Source organism: Mastomys coucha, unplaced genomic scaffold (genome assembly GCF_008632895.1).
Source record: "Mastomys coucha isolate ucsf_1 unplaced genomic scaffold, UCSF_Mcou_1 pScaffold16, whole genome shotgun sequence".
Lineage (NCBI taxonomy): Eukaryota > Metazoa > Chordata > Mammalia > Rodentia > Muridae > Mastomys > Mastomys coucha.
Window position 1 is genome coordinate 7,933,052 of NW_022196898.1, and position 16,218 is coordinate 7,949,269.

The 16,218-nt window shown below is 42.5% G+C and overlaps 1 protein-coding gene, 1 long non-coding RNA gene and 1 pseudogene across 2 annotated transcripts in view; 2 read left to right on the plus strand and 1 right to left on the minus strand.

Annotated features, from left to right (window-relative positions):
* The window catches only part of LOC116092899, a 17,613-nt gene extending 16,351 nt beyond the window's left edge, over positions 1–1,262 (plus strand). The window contains exon 3 of the long non-coding RNA XR_004119557.1: positions 896–1,262. This is a non-coding gene — a long non-coding RNA (uncharacterized LOC116092899). The remainder of the gene's footprint in view (positions 1–895) is intronic.
* Positions 1–16,218, minus strand: part of Wwtr1 (WW domain containing transcription regulator 1) — a 121,637-nt gene that overhangs the window by 67,224 nt on the left and 38,195 nt on the right.
* Positions 7,197–7,977, plus strand: LOC116092897 (annotated as a pseudogene).

Below are 16,218 nucleotides of genomic sequence, written 5' to 3' on the forward strand. Positions count from 1 at the left end.
GATTAAAGGCATGTGCCACCACTGCCCTGCTTAACACAAGGTAGACTATAAGCCTTTCCACAAGCCCTCAAAATCCAGTGATCAGCACTTAACAGTAAACAAGGGTGAGAGTGTTCACTATTATTTAACTGTACTTTGATTGTAATTATCCCAAGCCAGAACTTCAGGATTATTTTCTGATTACTTTTCGAGACTTTCTAGTTAAAACAATTTCATTCTTCCCACCTACTCTTAGGTGTGTTTGTTTGTTTACTTGTTGGTTTGTTTATGACAATATCTCAATATTTAGCACAGACTGACTCTGACTAATGGGAATTGTCCTGCCTCAACTTTCCAAGTTCCAGGATTGTAGGCATGAGTCACCAATATCCACCTTTAAAATGAATTTTCTCTTCTGGAAATTTATTACTTTTATTCAATGTGTATGAGTATGAGGACTTTGTGTGAATCTCCTAGAACTCTGTCACGTGCCAGTGAAACCATCATATGGATGGATGGATGGATGGATGGATGGATGGATGGACAGGTTTGGTCTATGATATATAATGTGTGATCAGAGCCATTAATATTACATATCACCAGTTTGTGATCCTCCTGCCTTGGCCTCTAGAAGAATTGGGATTACAGTTGTGTGCCATGACACCTGACTAGGTGTAATGGTTTGAATAAAATGGCCTCCATAGTTCACAGGGTATAATACTATTAGGAGATGTGACTTTCTTGGAGTACTATGGCTTTGTTTCCACTAGTGTCACTAGGACATGCCAGTATGTCATTAGGTATGGTCTTTAAAGTTTTTAAATGCTCAAGTCAGACACAGTGTCCTTCTTTCTCTCTCCTCTCCTCTTCTTCCTCCTCCTCTTTCCTCTCCCTCTCCCTCTCTCTCCTGCTACAGGTGCCTGCTGGCTGCTAATGAAATGGATGTAGAATTTTCAGCTCCTTGTTCAGTACCATGTCTGCCTGTGTACCTATATACTTCCCACCATGATAATAACAGAATAAAACTCAAAACCTGAAAGGTATCCCAAATTAAATGTTTTCCTTTATAAGACTTAATGTGGTCATGGTGTCTCTTCACAGCAATAGAAATCCTAACTAAGATGCTCAAAAAATGTCATTGTTATTATTCTTTTTATTTTTTATGTATTTTATGTGTATATATTTTGCCTGGGTGTATAATGTGTATCATGTATATGACTGCTGCCCATAGAAGTCAGAGGTCACTGGACCTCCGGAAGCTAGAGGGTTATGAGCTGCATATGAGGTGAGAAGCGACCTAAGAGACATTCCAAAGTCTACTCTCAAATCTGAGAGCTCTTGGGACCTGCCAGTAAAAACAGAGGACAGCTTCAGGAATTCATTTTTCGTTCTGGATCATTCTCCACTGGAGAATTAGCTCTGATACTTCTAAGGCCCTGCTGCCACATTAGGGCACTGATTAACTTTTTCAAAGATCCAGCTCCCTATGACTGTCTAACCTCGGGAAGAAAAAAAAACAATATATTTGGGGATGAAGGACATAGAATTGAGTATAGGGATTTATGCGTGTGAAGCACACTATATACTATCCAACCCCAAGGAACTATAGATTTTAATAAACAAAGTTCTGGCTCGAATAGATACCCTTATGGGGACTTACTCCTAGAACACGTTTAGTGAGTTGTTTTGACAAAGGGCAAAAGGGCTTCGAAATGCCATCTAATGCTACAGTCTTAGACTTTGATTCTACCCTGCATGATAGGCAAGAATGAGGACAGTCAGGTAGAAAGAACCCTGCTTGACAGACAGCTCTGCCATTTACTAGCTATCTGCACGACCTTGTGGTCGATAGCTCTGCCAGTCCCTCAGCTTCCTGGTACTTCTCAGACTCGTGACACAATGTGAAGCAAAGCTTGTACAGTAGGAAATCATCAATAAACATCAGCTAACGTTATAGGCCAGACAACGGTAGCCATCCAAAAAGTGACCTTGAAAATTAAACTATGACGGTGTGCCAAGCTTTTAATCTCATGCCTGATAAACATACAACTGTCAAATGAATGCTAGCTCATAATATTATTGGTAAATAATGTCACTAAATATTTTACAAATGGAAACCAAGAACCAAAAAGGTTCAAAGATATTTCTTCTCCCCAAACTAGTAAGAGTGATTCTACTGTTGTATACCTGTCCTAGTTTCAACTGTTCCTATGATAAAAGACCAACCAAAAGTGACCTGGGGGATGTAGTAGTTTTAATGAGATGCATCCATAAGTCTCAATATTTGGTCCCCAGTTCCTGACTGTTTGGGAAGGATTACGGTATAACCTTGTTGGTCAAGATGTCATTTGGTGCCGCTTAAAGTTACAAAAGCATCCCACCATCTCCAGCGCACTCTCTGCTTCCCATTTGTACACTAGCATGTGAGCACTTAGCTTGCTTAACTGCTAACATGCTCCCACCATGTTGGTAATGAACTCCTGTCCCTCTGGAATTACAAACTACAAATCAACCCTTCCTTCTGTAAGTTGCCTTGGTCATGGTGTTTAGTAGCAGCAACAGAAAAAGTAACTACTATTAAAAATGGTACCAAGAAGTAGATTTATCCTGTGACAGACCTGACAATATGGTCTTGAGGGGGTATGTGGAAGACTTTGGAACTTTGGACTAGACAAGCAGCTGGATATGATAAGCTACACATAATCCAAAGGCAATGTGCTAAGAGCTATGTGGATTGTGGAATCCCAGCTCAAAAGGCTTCAGGGAAAAGCCAGTATTTTGACAGCAGCTGAGCTAAAGGTCATTCCTGTGGTATCTGGGCCAGGAACATGGTTGTCTTCTGCCCCTGTCCTAAGAAGTTGTCTAAGGCTAAATTGAAAAGTAATGGACCACTTTCTTTGGCAGAGGAGATTTCAAGACAGCCTAATATTAACTTTGATGTGTTTTTATTAGCAATCATTCTTACGAAGATCTGCAATAAAAGAGCAACTGGAACAAAGAACTACAAAGTGTAAAATATGAAGAGACAAAGAGCACCAGGAAATTTAATGTTGGAGCCAAGGACTGTGCTGAAAGATTAGATGATCTGAAATGGAATGAAGGGAGGGGTGCCCTTGGGACAGAACCCCACTCACCTTAGATTCCAATTTGTAAGAGAAAACAGCCTAAGGAAGTGTCTACTTGTTGAAAGGGAAAAAAAAGAAATCAAAAGTTGCTGTTTTAAATGTGATTCAAGGAGGCCAAGCTTCATCACAAGAAGGCACCCAAACTTGACAGTGGAGATCACGTGGTTTCTAGCTTTAGAATCATAAATAATGCATGAGTGAAGGGGTTTATTTAGAATCTCCCTCCATAGTTAAGCAGATCTACCAAGGCCAGGTCTGTGGCAGTGGAGTCCTTGCATGGAGGACCTGAGAGGTTCATGTAGAAGTGAAGCATGAATTGTAGTGGAGACCCAAAGATGTTAAAGGTGCCTGAGCTGGGAGACATCTACCAAAGAGAGCTACAGACAGTGGAACCAGCCGAAGAAAGAGATGTACTGAAGTCCACAAAGCTGGAAGGAAGGACCTATCTAATCCCTTTGACATTAGACATAGAGCCACATGATTTAGAGTTTGTCCTACTGGGTTTCAGTCTTGCTTTGGTCCTATATTTCCTCATTAATCCCCTTCCTTCCCTTCCCTGTTAATGTATATTCTGTACCACTGTACATGAAAACTATTTAGCTTGCTTTTTGAGTTTACAGGCGAACTGGGACATTAAGTGTTGAAACTAAAGACCTACGGGGACTTTTGAAATTGGACTGAACATGATTTGCATTATGATACAGCCACAAGACTATGGGAGCCGGTGGGTAGAATGTCGTGGTTTGTCCCTCATGTACATATTCCAGCAGGTATATACTTGTCCCCATTCAGTAGCCATTTAAGAAAGATTAGGAGATGTGGCTTTATTAGAGGATATGTGTCACTGAGGGTGGGCTTACAATTTCAAAAGCCTTTCACCTTCCCCAGTGTATTCTCTGCTTCCTGCTTATGGATGGATGTGAGCGCTCAGCTTCTGCTCAAGCATCATGTCTCCACGCCTACTGGTAAGTTCTTTCTCTACTATGGTGAAGACAGACTCTTATCTCAATGAATAATCAAGACAGTCCCCCACAGAGGTACCCACAAGCCAATCTAATCTAGACAATTGCTCAATTGTGGCTTCCCTCTCAGATGACTCTAGGCTGTGTTAAGTAGAAATTAAAGCCAACTAGAGCAATGCTGCTCCTCAAAATTTTCCATCCCCTAAGAACCCTCTGCAAATGACAGGAAAAAAAGCTCAGCTCACTAACATTATATAAGCAGGCTGACACTAAAGCCTAGGAAGCAATAAAAGCAACTACCTGATCAGGCAGTGGTGGTGCACACCTTTAATCCCAGCACTTGGGAGGCAGAGGCAGGCGGATTTCTGAGTTCGAGGCCAGCCTGGTCTACAGAGTGAGTTCCAGGACATCCAGGGCTACACAGAGAAACCCTATCTCAAAAAACCAAAAAACCAAAAAACCCAACTACCTTCCTTATTATCTGTCTTATTTAGGGTTACTATTGCCTAAACAAAGCACCATTACCAAAGCAAGTTGGGAAAGAAAGGATTTGGCTTACATTTCCACATCACAGTTCATCAAAGGAAGTAAGGATAGGAACTCAAGCAGGACAGGAACCAGGAGCTGATACAGAGGCTACGCAGGATTCTGCTTACTGGCTTACTCCTCATGACTTGCTCAATCTGCTTTCTAACCCTACCCCATCAATCACTAATTAAGAAATTAATTAATTAACTAAGAAACAAATTCTTACAGGCCTGCCTACAATCAAATCTTATGGAGTCATTTTTTTAAATGAAGGTTCTTTCCTCTCAGATGACTTTAGCTTGTATCAAGTTGAAACAAAACTATCCAACACAATATTGTAACAAAATTCCTATACTATTAAAAATTACTAAGTATCACAATTTACCTAACAAGCCCTGTACTACTGGACATTTACAGACCTCTTCTTACCCTTATTCTTAAGTCTAGAGTCCCAGGATCAGTACTACTAGGTGAAAAGGCATAGATATTTTATCTGCTCCTAATTACTCTTTTCTTCATACTGAAAATTCAACCCAGGGTCTTCAATGTGATAAGCTAGTACTCTAATACATAGTTACATAGTACTATATTTACTTACTTTTATAGGATGAAAACACTGTTGCAATATTATAAATGGCTCATAATAAATACAGATTTTGGAAAGTATTCATTCATAAGAGAAACTAAACAGTGTTTGCAATATACAATTGTTTCTCACCAGCCAACCTATCTTTAATCAAATTTCATTATGATGGTTTAAATAAGAATGACCACCATAGGCTCATATATTTGAATGCCTTGTCATCTGGGAGTGGAACTGTTTGAAAGGATTAGAAGGATTAGGAGGTGTGGCCTTCTTGAAGTGGATGTGGCCTTGTTGGAAGAAATGTGTCACTGGCGTGGGCTGTGAGACTTCAAAAGCCCACACACTGCTCTAGTACCATAAGAGTTCCATGCCCCTCCCGTAACGATAATAGACTAACCCTCTAGAACTTTTAGCAATCCCTCAATTAAATGTCTTCTTTTATAAGAGTTATCTTGATCATGGTATCTCCTCACAGCAGAAGAACACTAAGACACCACTGATGCCAAAATCCTGCCATGCTTGAAATATGTTGGTCTAAGGATTTCAACATGGGAATGACCAAGGTCGAGATACCACAGGACCAGTGTTAGAAATTAACACCCTCTACATAGTACTTTGTTTTAGTGTACAAAGTAATACGTTATTTTTGTTGATCCTTCTCATCCCTCTGACCATCCTCCCACCTGTACCCTTCTACCCCTAATAGTCCTCCGTCCATTTTCTTGCCAAATGCCTTCCTCAAAACTTCTTTTTCTCTTCTTCTTTCAAGGTGTCTGCCCACACTTCCACCCACACACATACAAACATAAACATCAAAAGCCGGAATCTGCCTCTGAGAGAGAATGCAGAATTTGTCTTTCTGAGTCTGGGTGATCTCACACAAGGTAAAAATTTCTAGATCCATCTATTTTCCTGCAAACTTCATTTTTCTTTACACCTAAATAAAATCTCACTGTATAGCTAAGGCCATGTTCTCCTTATGTATGCATCTACTACCAACGAGCTTCCAGGCTAACTTTATCTTCCTGCTATTGTGAAGAGAACATCAGACATGCAAATGCAAGTATCTCTGAGGTAGGACAGAGTTCTCTGGGTACATGCCCAGGATGTGGATAGCTAAGTCATACAGGACTTCTATTTTTAAGTTCTTCAGAAACCACCATACTGATTCCCATACTGGCTGTACCAGTTTACACTCCCACCAACTGTGAATAAAGACTCCTCTTCCCTTTACCTTGCCAGTATTTGTTTTCTTTTCCTTTTTTTATGTTTGCCATCTGGGTAAGATGGGAATCTCAAAGCAATTTAAATCAAAGCAATTTAATTCCCTCACGGCCAATAAAGTTAAAGAGTTTTTAATATCGGCCATTTGTGCTTCTTCTTTTGAGTTCATCAGGCCATTCACTGATTGGCAGTTTGGAATCCGCGGTATAAATTTTGAAGTTCTTTATATATTCTGCATACTCACACCCTGAAATCTGGAGTATAGCTGGTAACTTGCTCCCCTGGCAGTGACACTGCTGGGAGGGGTGGGGAGGGTCATAGAACTAGGTACAGCCCTATGAGGTACTTATAGCAGGGCTGAACCATGAGGTACAGCCCTGCTATAAGTAAAATGTTCTCAGCCAGCTCCCTCCTCCATCCAGCCACCTTCTACCACACCTTCCCTAACAGAGCCTCTGCCTTCCAGAAACATAGGCCAAACAGTTGTTTTCTCCCAAGCAATTTTAATAGGCACACACCTTTAACCCCAGTGCTTGGGAGGTGGAAGCAGAAGGTGCAGGCCACCCAGGCCTACACAGTAAGACTCTGTCTCAGAAAACAAACCAAACAAAATAAAAACTTTTTTATTCAGCCGGGAGCTGGTGAGGCTGTGAAGGCCAGCGCGACTTGGTGCCGCTGGCTGGGCATGGTTTTCAGTGCGGGCTTTGCCTCGCCTGACTCACAGTGCTCAGTGTCTGGAGACATGGCCCTTAACCCTACTCTTGCTTGTCTTCCAGAAGAAAGGCGGCAGTGATGCTAACACTGGCAAGCAAGTTGAAGTGGGATGATGGTCTTAAAGGATCCCGAACATCAGCTTCCGCAACTGACTACTACAGGGGTTTCTGTGAGAGACAAGTTGCTTGTGAAAGAGGTTGCAGAACTTGAAGCTAATTTACCTTGTACGTGTAAAGTACATTTTCTTGATCCAAACAAGCTTCATTGCTTTGAGCTGATTGTAAGCCCAGATGAGAGTAACTACCAGGGTGGAAAATTTCAGTTTGAAACTGAAGTTCCCCGATGTCTACAACATGGTGCCTCCCAAGGTGAAATACTTGACTGAAATCTGGCACCCCAACATCACAGAAATGGGAGAAATATGTCTAAGTTTACTAAGAGAACACTCAATTGATGGCATTGGCTGGTCTTTAATTTACTGATCTTTTGAATTTTGATGACCCACTGAATATTGAAGCTGCACACCACCACTTGCGGGACAAGGAAGATTTTCGGGACTCGGATGAATACATCAAGCACTACGTCAGATGATAAAAGGAGAGATCGAGGTCTGAGGACTTGGTCACGGTTGTCTCTGATGTGAAACAGCTCGATGTAGCTCTCCTCACCATCCTCATGCTCTCCACCAGTCCCTAGGGACTGTCCCAGTCCTGTGACCATGCTATCCTGAAGAAGATCTTCCTGAGTGACCACTGTAGGTGGCGAGCAACATAATACAGCAAGAAAGTGTGTCTGGGCCTCGAGAGAGCTGTCTGCTTCCCTTAATGTGTTTGTTTACTCAAGCAGCTGTCTAGGCTGTCTGGTGGAATTCCTCCAAAGTTGGAATGAGCTCACCCCTGAGGATATGGCGCTTGCTTCCTTTCCCCCAACAATCGGTGTCCTGGACAAGTGATGAAATGGCATGCTCTGTGTGACTGACAGACTGGCAATAAGAAACCCGCTATAAACTGTGACTGGATGCAAAAAAAATGATAATGATAATAAAATGTTTTATTCTGTAAGTAGTTTTGGGTCATGGTATTTTATTAGAGCAATAGGAAAGTGCTTGATGCTTCTACCTCTGCAGTGCAGAAGTCTTGGAACTCTGTGGAAGCCAAGCTATCGATTCTTGGGGGCTCCTTCCCATGCCTTCAGAAAGGTCTTCCCTGGGCCTATCACTTTTTTCCTTCTGTAGTTTTAGTATTTAAAGTTTTAAATGGAGGTCTTTGTTCCACTTAAAACTGGTCTTTTCGGGGTAACAAGCGCAGATCAAGCTTCCCTTTCTGCAGGTAGGGGTCCAGTCTCCCCAAAACCCATCTGCTGGCAAGGCTGTCCTCTGTTCTGTCGTGTTTCTGAAGCCTTTGCCAGACATTAGGAGCTACTGTGTGGGGTGGCTTTTCTAGGTCCTCTACTTTATCCCATTGGTGTACATGTCTGTTTTTAGACCAGTACCACACTGCCTTTGTCAACATGACTGTGGTATAATTTAAGGTCAAGTATTTTCCATACCTCCAGCGACACCCCTTCTGCTTAAATAGTTATGGCTATCTGTGCTTTTCAGTTTCATGTTAATTTTAGGGTTGTTGTTTTTTGTTGCTCTTTTGGTTGTGTGTGTGTGTGTGTGTGTGTGTGTGTTTTCTATGAAGACTGTCAACTAGACTTGATACAAATTGTAGTAGCTCTGTAGATTACATTTAGTAGAAGAGGCATTCTCGGTATTATTTCTGGCACTCCAGGAGCATGGAAGGTTTCCCCATCATCTAATGTCTTCAATTTCTTTCCTTAGTGTGTTAATGTTTTCACAATAGCAGCACTTCATTGGTTACGCACACTTTTGTTTTAAGCTTTTTTTTTCTCCCCCTTAACTTCTCTCTCAGCAAATTCATTCTTGACATAGGGTTTTTTGTTTGGTTGGTTGGTAGGTTTTTGTTTTTAACGTATGCATGTTACCTGCCTGTATGTATCTGCATGTGGTTATGCATGCCTGGCACCCACACATGCATCGGAACCCCTGGAGTTACAAAAGACTGCTAGCTACTATAGCTGTATCTATGTTGTGTCCCTCCAGCAAATGTCAATCTTGCCCTTAGCAAATCAGAGACCAAACTTTTCCCCAGGGAGGGGTTTAGGCTCTGAAAAGATATAGAATGTTGGCCCTTGGTGTGCTGGGTTCCACTGCATAATTCCAGTGATACACATAGCTCACCCCGAGCAATGGTGAGAGAAAGGCAGACATTTTCTCTCCGTGGTTATCTCAGGTCTGAGTTCCCTGACCACACTTACACATACCCTGGAGCTTTTCCTGCTCCTACAATACCTCTGTTTCTGTTATTCCAAGTGCTATAAGAAGTTCACAAGCACACAGCTAGCACTGATTAGTGGGGGGAGGGGGGAAAGCTATGGTGGCAGTAGCAGCAGCAATGGGTGTTTGGGTCCATCAGTGGGCATTCTCTGTAGAACAAATGCTGTTTGGCCAGTAAGGAAACTGATGAGAATAGCTTGGTGCAATAACCCAAGAATCTTGCTCCCTCTCTTAATTCTATTCACCCACTCCTCAGGTGCAGCTTCTAATTTGCAGTCTCACCCAGATCTCTGCGGAGTGCTGACTTAGATGAATTGACTTGGATATTGGAAGAAAGGTCTTTATTTTTGTTTTGTTTTGTCTACTTAACATGTTTTGCCATAGTGTCCAGTGTAACCTTGAAATCATTATGTAACCCAGGCCGACCTGAAACTCGGAACAATCTTCCTGCCTCAGCTTCCTAAATGCTTGAATCACAGGTCTATGCCACCATACCTAGCATTAGGAAGGTTTAACTAAGCCAAGTTCACAGGTAAGGATAGTAGAGTAACTAATCAACAGCTGATGGTTTTTGCTGCTTCACTGTCACAAAGGGGCACACTTATTGGTTCCCATGGCAGAAAACACAGAGCAAATATTCAAGTGTATCAGTGAAGTTCAAGAAGCTAGCCAGTACCAGTTAAGGGCTCTGTGCCCAGGAAATCCTGCCACCAGACAGACACTGTCTGCAAATGGCTGGGAAGTATGGTCTGGTGCCATCAAAAACAGATGAAAAGCAGGATTTGGTTAAGTATTTGCCCAGGAAAAAAACTTACCAAAATAAAGAAAAAGTGTCCACTGGCTGCCAACTGAACTCAGTTGAAAGGAAGGGTCTGTCCATTATAGCCAATCCTCCAACTATGTAAACGGTGTTGGGTGGAAAGAAGACATAAAATTCTGCCAAGTCAGTGTACTGACTTTCTGAATAAAAAATACTCAACACTATCATTAAAAAGTAAAACATACCAAGATAATGTACATATTCTAGAGAAACAAGAAATTACAACAGGGATGTTTCACTTTGTTTAAAAACATCAAAATTTCCAGGGTTGGAACAGTGAAAAGGCAACAAAATCTACTCTGCATGGTAATAAAACTGGCAAGGGATAAAACAGCAATACCTTCAAACATTAATATCGCTACCAGAGAGCAATGGCAAAAACTAAGATTTCACACATACCATAGTCTCCTAGGCAAATATAATTGGGTGCCATAAGCAAAGTGCTTAGAACATTGTAAGCCCCCTTCATTAGCTAAGCTGATAAAAATCAAAAGGGAGACGAGGAGCCTGCCAACCCAATATGAAAGCAAGTATGCCTTCTGGATCCTTCTCAGCCAGCCACAACTAGGATCCCAGGCCCCTTGTATCTGACACTTGACTTACTTGAATGAGAAGAGTAAAACGGACACAGGCCTGGTGCACTCCCTCACTTCTTGGTTGAAATAAGGCCAGTTTTCCCAAGATGGGTGCCACTGGGGTTACTCATTCGATAACAACGAAACCTCAATAAAATATTGCTACAAGCTATGAAACTGCCTATTTAAAATTTACCTGTAGACAAGCATAGTCAAAGGACATCAGGATATACACCGGGATACAGTCACAAGTTTGTGCTATTCATATGTCTAGGTAACATCTGCAAGACCCAGAGTACAGAGTTGGTTTCCAGAAAGCTAATAACTGATTTAAAAAAAAAGAAAAAGAAAAAAAAAAACATTTTGAATAATTTGTCACTTTCCACAAGAGCTGTGGCCTGACTAATTATGGCATTTACACGGCTTTTTTTTTTCTTTTTTCAAGGCAGAGTCTTAGGTGGCCCAGGCCGGCCTAGAATTCACCTTAAGCTCTACTTACCTCCAGCCTCCGGAGTTACAGATTACAGACATGCTCTTCCAAACCCAGCTATAGCTTCTATTTTCTCTCTCTGGGAATGCTTACCCTTGAAACCCAGCCACCATGCCACAGGGAGCTCAAGCAATTCAGAGGCCCAGAAAAGAAGACACCAGTGAACCCAGTTGACAACCACTTTGAAAACACATACTGCAGCCACTCCAATGATACTGTGTGGAGCAACACGTGTATAAATCTATACAAATGTAAGAACCTTTACGAACGGCAGACTTGTGAGAGCGAGCTAATGACTATTTGAAACCAACACCCCAGTCCTTAGTATCTTAGAACACAGAACAGCATTCAGGTTCTAATAAATCAATATTCCTACATTCAAAAATACAAATGTTAAGAAGTAGGTACTAATTCAAAAGAAACAACACAAATGACCCATCATGATCTGAAGTGAAAACTTAAGGGTTCTTTGGAGAGTCAATTGTATTGGATGGTGTTTTTCTGGGGCAAACACGTGTTTTCCTGAAGTGGACACAGGTGAAAGACTAAGACAGACTCCTGAAGGAACATGGAAGCAGACACAGGAGAGAGGATGTTTTGCTAAAGCAAGCATGCGAAAGGACGCGTGATGAAGGATTCTTTGCTAACAACAGGCATGCACTGGTCTGCCTTACACAGCGTAGTTGAGCTGCATTTGTCAGGACTCCCAGGATTCGGGTTGATTGGATGCACATGCTGAGGAAAGACATGTAATGTTTGGAGGGTATAAATAAGACTCCACAGAGTAATGAAGTGACAGAGACAGAGCTTGGCTTGTTGGTACAGCTAGCTGTGCAACACTTGTGGGTCTCAAGTCTTCTCGCTGATCTCAGCTTCCCTGAGAGAGGCACAGCTGAGAACTTCTCCTGGGGTTCCTGTTGGTCCCTCCTGCTGCCTGCAGCCAAGGCTAAGGCCTGGCTGTCTCTGCTAGGTCAGGTCACTGCTGTTGCTAAGCCGACTCTACCAAACAGAACTACTTGGACAGCCATTAAGTGTTAGCAAGTGGATCGAGCTGCTGCTGCCTGTTGACCTGTGAACTGAACTGCTGATTTTCAGGCAACGCAGAGTTGCTTCAAAGAACCATTTCTAAACAGGTCCACTTCCCTGTATCCTTTCTTTCCCACTACCTCTGGTGGGTGGTGGGCTACAATGGAGGTTAAAGCATCTAAGCACTATCATTACAAATAAGCTTTGAAAAAAATTAAAGTTAAAATGACTATTTCTGCTTTTCTTGAGACTGTATGATCACATATTCCTCAAAGCTTTCCAGTAGCTAATACTTAGTTTTTCTTGAGTTCACCATCAGCCCAAATACTCCCAAAACTAATATGTTCCAATTCTCCATCCGATAATATCCTGTAAACAAACCTGCAGCACCATAGGGTCTGACTTTAAAAATTGGACTTAAAAAAATTTTTATTAGATCTATTTCTCGCAGCCTCTAAAAGACGTCCAGTGTAATTGAGAGTAGGTGCACGTTCAAAAACCCACCAACGATCCTAAAGGCGAGCAAACAAACAAGTCAACTGTGATATAGAATGGCTGCCTTGGGGAAAAACATTCAACACTCGCGCGATGAGAAAGGCGGAGTCCATTTATTACACTGCAAGTTGCATCAATCCAGAGTTTACACTAGTGGTTGCAGTAAGCAGTTTTTCTTCCGATTTCAAAGTCCTTCAGAGGATGGACTATATGTAATCTTCACATTCACCACTAACAGCCACAAAGCAGACCCCTGGAGAAAAACTACCAAGATGCATTTGCAGGCATCAAGTAGTTTAGGGGGAGGGGGACAAAGAAACAATAGAGCTTTCTCAGGGGAGGAGGAAAAAAAGTGTCTCCACAGAGCTGTGAGAGAAGCTCTGGTACACTGAAGGCAGAGTTCAGTAAAAAGTTTCGTCATCGCCCATTCTCCGGTGTAAGAGGACACTTAAAATCCTCTGTGTGCTCTAAACGAGCGCTCACAAGTCTTGTGGCTCTTTTGGAGCAAGCTGAGCACTTAGAGGAAAGACCAGCTAAGGCTCTGAGAATGGAGGCAACCTGATGCGTTTTTCTGCCAGTTTTCCTTTCAGCCTCAGTCTGCAGAGGTTTTGAAATGCCAGCAGTCATACTAGATCATAAGTGATTGTTGACATTGCATTAGAAACCCCAAGCCCTTACTAGAAACTAAAATAAGAACATTAGCATAAAGCAAATGTATTTCAGACAGGGTCTCACTGTGTAGCCTTGGCTGGCCTTGAACTCGCTACGTAGACCAGAGCTGCCCTTGAACTCAGAGATCCACCTGCTTCAGCCTCCAGAGCTGCCATAAAACAACTCTTAAGGGATCACGAAATCCTTCAGGTGACTAATAGGCTCACCACTGGTAACAGGGCTAGTGCTCAAGTATTTTTTATAAGAAAAGCCAGATTTGAACGCCAAAACCAGCCAGGCTCCAGGCTCCTTTCTCCTCTGGACCGCACATGTAAGAATCTACCCACAACCTTTAAAAGATGCTAACTTTGGGCTACGTTTTTTTTTTTTTTGTTTTTTGTTTTTTTAAGATTTATAATTTTATTTATTTTATGTGTATGAGTACACTGTAGCTGTACAGATGGCCGTGAGCTATCATGTGTGTGGCTGCTGGGAATTGAGCTCAGGACTTCTGCTGGCCCTCCTCGCTCCGGTGTAATTCACTGTAGCTGTCTTCAGACACACCAAAAGAGGGCGTCAGATCTCATTACGGGTGGTTGTGAGCCACCATGTGGTTGCTGGGATCCGAACTCGGGACCTTCTGAAGAGCAGTCAGTGCTCTTACCCGCTGAGCCATCTCACCAGCCCCTGGGCTAACGTTTTAAAAGTTGATGAAGATGAAGAAATCAGGAGGACATAGGAAGCTTTCCTGGGAAGGAGTGGGTTACCAGTGGCCAGTCTCCCTTTGTCTCTACTCACCCTGGACTATAAGCACGTCTCACTTGGGCACTCTGGCTTCCCACCAAGTCCTTGAGAACCAATTTACTAAGTCAGTCAAGAAACCAGATTCTGTGAAGTAATAAAGGAACATGGAGTTCATGACTGAAATCAAGCTGGGCAGAAACATAAAGGGGCTTTTGTTAATAACTGTACAAGGGAACACACATGAAGAGAGGCTTCACAAGGAGTTCTGACGTCTTAATTAAGATTTATGAAGAATTGTCAGCGAATGTCTCAAACACAAGGGGAAGTTCCCATAAAAATACTGCTTTATAATTTCTTTAGCTAGAATATAATTCAAAGGACAGTTACTTCCTAATAATGCTAATAACTATGAAGCTGGGGTTCTTCCCCTCCTTCCGATAATTATATTCCATTCCCAACCCCTATTTCACTTCAGTCTCTGGGTACCTCTGAAGTAGAGCCATGAACTACCCCACTGGCCAAATCATGAAAGCAGTGACATTTTTCTATTCTGCACAGAAAGTTTTTGTGCTACACGGTTTTCATTGTTCATGTCCTTACTAGTGCAGAAAGTCAACTGACATTTTCTCCTAATAATGATTGGATTATGAGATAATGTCAGTGGAAAAAAAATGCTGTGGTGGTAACAATGCTTCTGTGGTGCTAGTAAATGCCATGTACAAGAAGGCAGCTGAGAGGCTGCGCAGATCTGTGACACATGCATTCTCTATAGCCAAGGTCAGGGACAGGATACTGCTATGGATGGCCACAGGCTTCGGGTACAACCTCAACACACTATGAGTTGGTAAATGTACACAAAGAACAGAAGATTTCCATACTTTATAAGCAGCAATAGTACTATTAACAGTGATATATGCAAAATATTTAGTTCTAGTATTATTGTCCTGCTTTATATGTGAAAAAATTGAGGCTCAGAAGCTCTGTAATTTGCCTAAAATTTTGTTGCTAGACTAAGAATGGAGCCTAACTCCCTATGATACAGAGCCTGCTTACTGCAGCTCACAACATGTGGTCCTCACCCCCACCTCACACACCCTACACAGGCACTACAGGGCTTCACAAGAGATTTTGGGGGAGGGAGATGCCTAAGCTAGCTTTGAGCACTACTCATCATAAGAGGGCCTCCTCAACTGAAAGAGAGACCAATTTCAGGAAACCCAAATGCTTGCAGGACATGTTCTCCTCTAGTTCTATTTCAATGTTCTGCTGTAATTTGGAGAATGCAGGAAATGAAGGAAAGAGGTCAGAGACAGAGGCCCTGGACTTCCAGGAGGGCCAGGTGTTCCCAATACCACAGCTGCTGCCACAAGGCTGCCTTAATCCCAGCCCCTGGCCCAGCCCCATTCCTCCCAGCCCACATGATGACCAGCTGCTCAGTGTTTCTCCACAGAGTGTTGGGGGCTGATGTCAGGCCAGCCCAGGGCTCCTATCCTCGAGCCCTTGTGTCTTGTCCTTCCTGTTGAAGGGTAACTGATCCGTCTTCACACCCTCCTCCAATCACACACTCTGGCAAACCGAGGGCAAGGCAGGATAGGTGCCCTGAGAAACCAAGCGTAACCAGAAAATGAAAGCATTTCTACATTCTCCTTCAGAGAGCCAAGAGGCAGGAGTGTCTATGGCCACATGAATGGTGGCTTTTTAAGCCTGTTGCACTAAAGAAGAGAAGAGGAACTGAAGAGGCAGGAATGAGCCCTGAGAAGGCCTAGTGTGCAAGGACTATGCTGAGTATAGAAGGAAGTTCAGTAAGCCTGGGGAATATCAGTCTAGTCACACCAGATGGCCCTCTGAGAACCAGAAGCATGGACTTCACCCTAAATGCCAAATGAAGTGCTTTCAATCACATCTAAATCATAAGCACAATATTAAGACATCCATCCTACTAGAAAATATTCTTTTTT